The sequence below is a fragment of the Acomys russatus genome, chromosome 8 (genome assembly GCF_903995435.1).
Source record: "Acomys russatus chromosome 8, mAcoRus1.1, whole genome shotgun sequence".
NCBI lineage: Eukaryota > Metazoa > Chordata > Mammalia > Rodentia > Muridae > Acomys > Acomys russatus.
Window position 1 is genome coordinate 68,604,999 of NC_067144.1, and position 6,000 is coordinate 68,610,998.

The window sequence follows — 6,000 nt, forward strand, 5'->3', positions numbered from 1 at the left end:
GACTGTCACAGCGCGGGACAGCACCACAGCCGCTCAGCACGTGTGTTCAAAGGCAGTACTTTGGTTGCAAGAGCTATCAGTTGCATTCCTCTCCTCAGACCCACTTTCTTCCATCATGGAAAAAATTAATGGGTATTTAGATTTTCTTTTTAATTTGCTGGACACACACAATTCACAGAATATTGTTTTTCACTTCAGTTATGGTTTGTGACCTTGTGAAAGATGAGAAGTGAAAAGCATCCAGATATGTGGGTCAACTTAAGGGGTAAAGCTGTCTGTCTGTCTGTCTGTGTCTCCCCCTCTCCCCCCCCCCCGTCTCTCTCTCTCTCTCTCTCTCTCTCTCAGCAGGGCCCTCCACCTCTTTACTTAGAAAATGCCAGAAGTGGATCCTTGACTGTGCAGAGTACAGTCTGTACAATCCCACGTTGATGACCAGAAGCTCCCCCACTGCCACTGCAGAACACCGAGGGCAAAGCTACACTCTTTAAAGGAGACATGCCGTTACCTCTGTTCGCTGTTCTGTGAAGCTGGCAGTGGTTGTTTGAATGTTGAGTATCATAAAAAGCCACTTAGGCAGTTTTAATGGAAACAGAACCAGCATTTGGAATGCCCTAAATCTTTCTCGTCCTTACCACTGACTGTAAAAATATATAATAACCATATGTCCTACATTTCCAACAGAGTTTCGATTTCATGTATTTTGTTACATAAAATTAATAAATAGGCTTGTGCAGATTGTTTATGAATTCTTTTTACGTTTTCCAAATGTTACACATTTGAACATACGTTCTCTCATAATCAGAAGGGTAAAAAAACATGCAAATCATATACAAACACATCTTTATATTATGCTCATTCAAAAATCAAAAAATGAATGCTTATAACAGCTTTATTCATAATTTTTAACACTTGAAAGCAACTGCAATGTCCTTCAGAAGCCAGGTACGGTAGGTAGCGCATGCCTACAACATGAACAGCTCAGAAAGACAAAGTGACCATGCTCACCTGCTCCCCCTTTCTCCCTCCACCCTGCTCCCCTGCCTCCCTCCACCCTGCTCACCTGCCTGCCTCCACCTTGCTCACCTGCCTGCCTCCACCCTGCTCCCCTGCTCACCTGCCTCCCTCCAGTGCTCACCAGCCTCCCTCCACCCTGTTCACCTGCCTCCCTTGCCTGAGCCCATGATGCTTATGTCAGTCTAGAGCAGGGCACCTGGTTTATAATGAAAGATTAACTATCCCATAACCTATTCAGTGCAGAACCAATAAATTCCCATGAGGCTCTGCTGCTGCTCAGCATCATTGCCAGCCTGGAAAAGATCCAAAGCTAAATGCTGAAGTACTTTTCACTAAGTGCAAATTACTTCCACACCATCAGAAAGACAAAAACTAGACAAACAAAGAACAACAAACCCTAACTCAAACCACCATAAGTTGGGGGTCATTTGCATAACAGAGATAGATTTGTCCAAACTCCTGTAAGTCCCAACACCATGAACAGACCCCAATGTGAACTGTGGCCTCTGGGTGAAAACAGAGAGTAAGCAATGGTATCGCTCTGATACAGGAAGTAGGTAGTAGGGGTGAGAGGTCAGAGGGTATATGGGAACTCAGTATAAGATGAGCCTCCTATAAAAGTGAGTGTATTCATTGGCTTGCCATGGCTCATGGAGCCTTCTTCCTCACTCATGAGGCTTGGCTACTTCTGCTTATGGCTGCCTATCACCTGTTACTGTCATTATTCAAAATGAGCAACATGGCACCTGTCTAGTGATGACTCAACTCTTAGCCAGAACACTTTTAGTGAGGTAACAGTTGGCCCCACAGGCATCCTACAGGTGCACACACGGGTGCTTTCACCCCATCAGCAGAGAAACTGTACCAAAGGAGCCCTGGGGCAGAGGGCACCTAAGCACAGTAAATCACCAGATACACTGAAGAGGCACAAAAGAGGCCAAGCCTGTAGTTGCTCGTGACAGGAGAACCAAATATTGGAACCAACTGAGAAAACATAAATGAACATAGCAGAGGCCATGAGGGTGGGAGAAGGTGCCAGACGAGAGAATATTGCCTCCAACATCAGCTCTGGGCAGGGGACATGGGTGGCTGTTAGGTAAGAATTGTTCTTACCATGTTTGGGGAGGGTACTGAAGAAGGGCACAGGAAGTATAGAATTCATTAACAAGTATCTACGAAACTCTGCCCTAATTAGGAATCAACATGCAACATACATGATACAGCACGTCAGGCATAAACTGGTTGGACATAGTGCACTACTCTCAGATCTGTGAGAAAAGCAGGCAGGCTAGCAAATAAGTGGAACAGGCTCCCACCGGATTTAAAATTCAACAGGAACATGGCTTTTCTCCCTTAATGGCTGTGAAATTGATTGGGATATAGGCTAATAGAGGTCCCCAGAGTGCTAAACTAAATTAGAGGAAGTCCTATAATTACAGTTAGCAGTTAATTATAATATGAAAGGAATTGTAATCACAGTAGCAGATGCACTATCATTTCCCATCTTCTCTGCAAAACACGCCTAACAGTCTCTGAAGAGCAGTTGAGGGACTTGTTTTGTGGTCCAGCCGCCCCCCTGAAGATGAGTTGGGCCTGTGACCTTCTCCCCTGCCCCGCCCTGCCTTTCCCACTGCTTGTAGTTCCTCCTGCCTGGAACTCTCTTTCTCCAAGAGTCTAGTATGAAACGGTGGGAAGGAAGCCTGCTCCCCATCTCGGTGTAGACCTCAGGACCATCCTATCTTGGAAAGGTAGTCTTGGCCTAGTTGATCCAAAACAGAAATCCCAGCAGTCCTCGGTGCCTGTCCTCTTAGCCCCCTGTCGTCTCCACACTATCATCACACTGGACTCTTGGCCTGAACTCAGGAACACTGGAGGAATGTCGCCCACAGGTGGTGCCGTTTGGGAAGGTTCTGGACCCATGAGGATGCACAGCCTCGCTGTGGGGTACAGAACAGAGATTGGGGTTTGGAGCCGTGAAGATGCATAGCCTCGCTGTGGGGTACAGAACAGAGATTGGGGTTTGGAGCCGTGAGGATGCACAGCCTCGCTGTGGGGGTATAGAACTGAGATTGGGGTTTGGAGCCACACTCTACTTAAGTTCTTTCATTGCTTCCCAGGTGCAGCCGAAACTAGACTTCTCGGCTTCCTGCTCAGGCCACCACTGTGGACTATGCCTTGGACTAGTAAACCAAAATAAACTATTCATTAAGTTGCTTTCGGTCTTGGCATTTTATCTCAGCAACAGAAAAGTAACTGAAACAAGCAGTGACTTGTTAATGTGGTTCCCTGAAAAACTCCCCAGCTCTGAGCTGGATGTCAGTGAACACGATCAACTTAAAGCATCCAAGAGCTACGTCCTGGCACAACAGTCTGGGGTTCTAGCCAGACCTGTAATAAGGCAACTGCAGTAGCAACAAGGGTTTGGCTTCACTCAACTCCAGGTCTGAAATGCAACCTGGTCTGGGAAGGGAAGTGTCCTCTGTGTAGAGGTTGCTCAGCTGTGAGGGGATCTAACCACCTAAGGGAGGAAGGGCGTGTGAGTTCTCACACTGAGGCAAGGAAGTCACAAGAGTGCCAAGTACCAATTTCCCACACGGGTCCCTCTATATCAAAAGACAACAGTAGGCTGGTGACATGGCTCAGGAGTAAAGAGATCTGTCACCAAACCTGATTGCCTGAGTTCAAATCCCAGGACCCACAGGGTGGAAGTAGAAAACTGACTCCTGCAATTCATTCTGTGACCTCCACAGACACATGCCCCCATACAAATGTATACAGTTTTAAGAGTGTTGTTACTTCAGATGGCTTTCTCATTCCTTCCATTCTTTTTTGTGTGTTTGTTTGTTTTGTTTTGTTTTTGTTTTGGCTTTCTGAGACAGGGTCTCTCTGTGTAGCCTTGACTGTCCTGGACTCGCTTTGTAGACCAGGCTAGCCTCGAACTCATAGCGATCTTCCTGCCTCTGCCTCCCAAGTGCTGGGATTAAAGGCGTGCTCTACCACTGCCCGGCCTTCCTTCCATTCTTCTTTCATTCTTTCTCGAGAAAAAAAAACAAATCCAGAAAAGTAGAGAAGGATACACAAACCCCTTCGTACACACCGTTCAAAATGAACAATTCGCATTTCCTTAGATTAGCTTCCCACCCCCTTTTCGTTTTCTTCAAGAACAATAGGAAAGTTCAGAGAGTCAATCCCACTTCTCTAAAATAGACCACACGCCATCCCGTCTCAGGTTTAGACAAAGAAAATGTCGGCAAGACATTCTGCCACTTGTTATGCACTCGTGGAGCCACCCCGGAACTGTCCTTCCTGTGCAGTGGGACATTCTGTTAACTGCCTGTAAGCCTCAGACCCTCGAGGGTCTTCTTGTGGTATTGAGTTTAAAGTTTTACGATCAGACTGACCGGAACACTTTGGTTTAATTTCCCAATACACCCCGGGAGAAAGGGGGATGATAGGCCAAAGACTTGATAAAACCTTGTTCCAGTTTACAGCCACCCTGGCTGGCGTGCTGCCCACTGTTGTGTCCTTGCATTGCTGGGGGGAATCTTCCCTGTCAAAGACGGTTCTGTGTGGAACAAACCTCTCTCTGTAGTAGGAAGCCCTTTCATTGCACTCCAGGAGTCAGCAATGTGAGGGTGCCTGGCCACTCTCGACAGCACATGGTGGAGAGTGAAAGAAAGGGACCGAAGGAGACTGATCTGAGGGGCTGCAGCAACAGGTCCCCACGCTCACCACTGAGGGATAACAAAGGAAGCGAGGCTTTTCAGCTCTGCGCTGTGGGATGACAGCACAGTGGGCCGCCTGATAAACACCTAAGCAAGCCTCAGCCTGCCCCTCTGCAAATCACAAGGCCTGCCTGCCTCACTGTGTGACATCCCCCCCCACCCAATTCCAGCAGCCTTAGGACCCAGGGTCACAGGAAGTGCCTAATCTCTGCAAGCAAACGTCAATCTTCAGGGCAAAGAACACGCCTTTGTTCTCCAGTATGAGGGCTGAAATGACCACGTGAATCACGCCCCCCCCCCCTTGAATTCACAAAGGGAGCACCTGTTTGCAGGATGGCGTGGAAAATTTTTAAACAATCTTACTTTTTGTGCTGTCTCTCTGAATGAACAACTGAGGATAAGGTATGCAGGAGGGAGACCAGGGCCTGTTTTCCCACACAACAGTAAAGGTTTCTGTGACCAAGGGGAACGTGGAGATGGACATTTTACATAAATCACCACGTACAGCCATGGGAAAAAGCCCACATCTTCTCTTCTCTTCATCATATGTCAAACATCCAAACACTGACCAATGACAGACAGGTACTGTCTTTCCCAAAATTCTCAGTACAGGCAGAACCAGACCATCCTTACAGCATAGTTCATCTCTCAGGGGTGCGGAACGAAGCTTGCTTGCTCCCTCGGTATGATGGCAAAGCTATGATCTATTAGAGGAACAAGAGCACTAGACATTTGGGAGAACAATTTTGCCTGGTATGGGGCTATGCAATGACCACATAGCCTGTATGGCTGATGATGAAGAGTGAGCTGTGAATACCAGCATTTCTTGTCCTCTCCCCACCCCCCCCCAGCCCCCCGGCCCCAGCCCCATGCTCTTCTCACATAGTCAAAGGCATTCTTTGTCAGAACCAAGAGGGTGCGTCAATTCCACGAGATAGATCTGTTTATCCATTACCAGGCTATGCCAGAGCAATGACTTCCTTTGCCCGTAGGTGTTCACTTAACTTCTTAGCGTTTATACTCCGGAAGATATATACATAAAACATATCTACAAGGCAAGACAGATTTCATCCTTGAAATTCCCACCATTGCATCATCAAATTCTTGGTACTACTTCAAGCTGGAATGGCTTGGATTTGGAGTATTTAACAATCTATTAAGATTTTCTTTAAAGGAATAAAGCTTTGTTAGGTCAACTAAATTGAATAATTACATATATTATTACTTCAACTCCCAAGGCAAAGAAAAGAAATCACTCCTT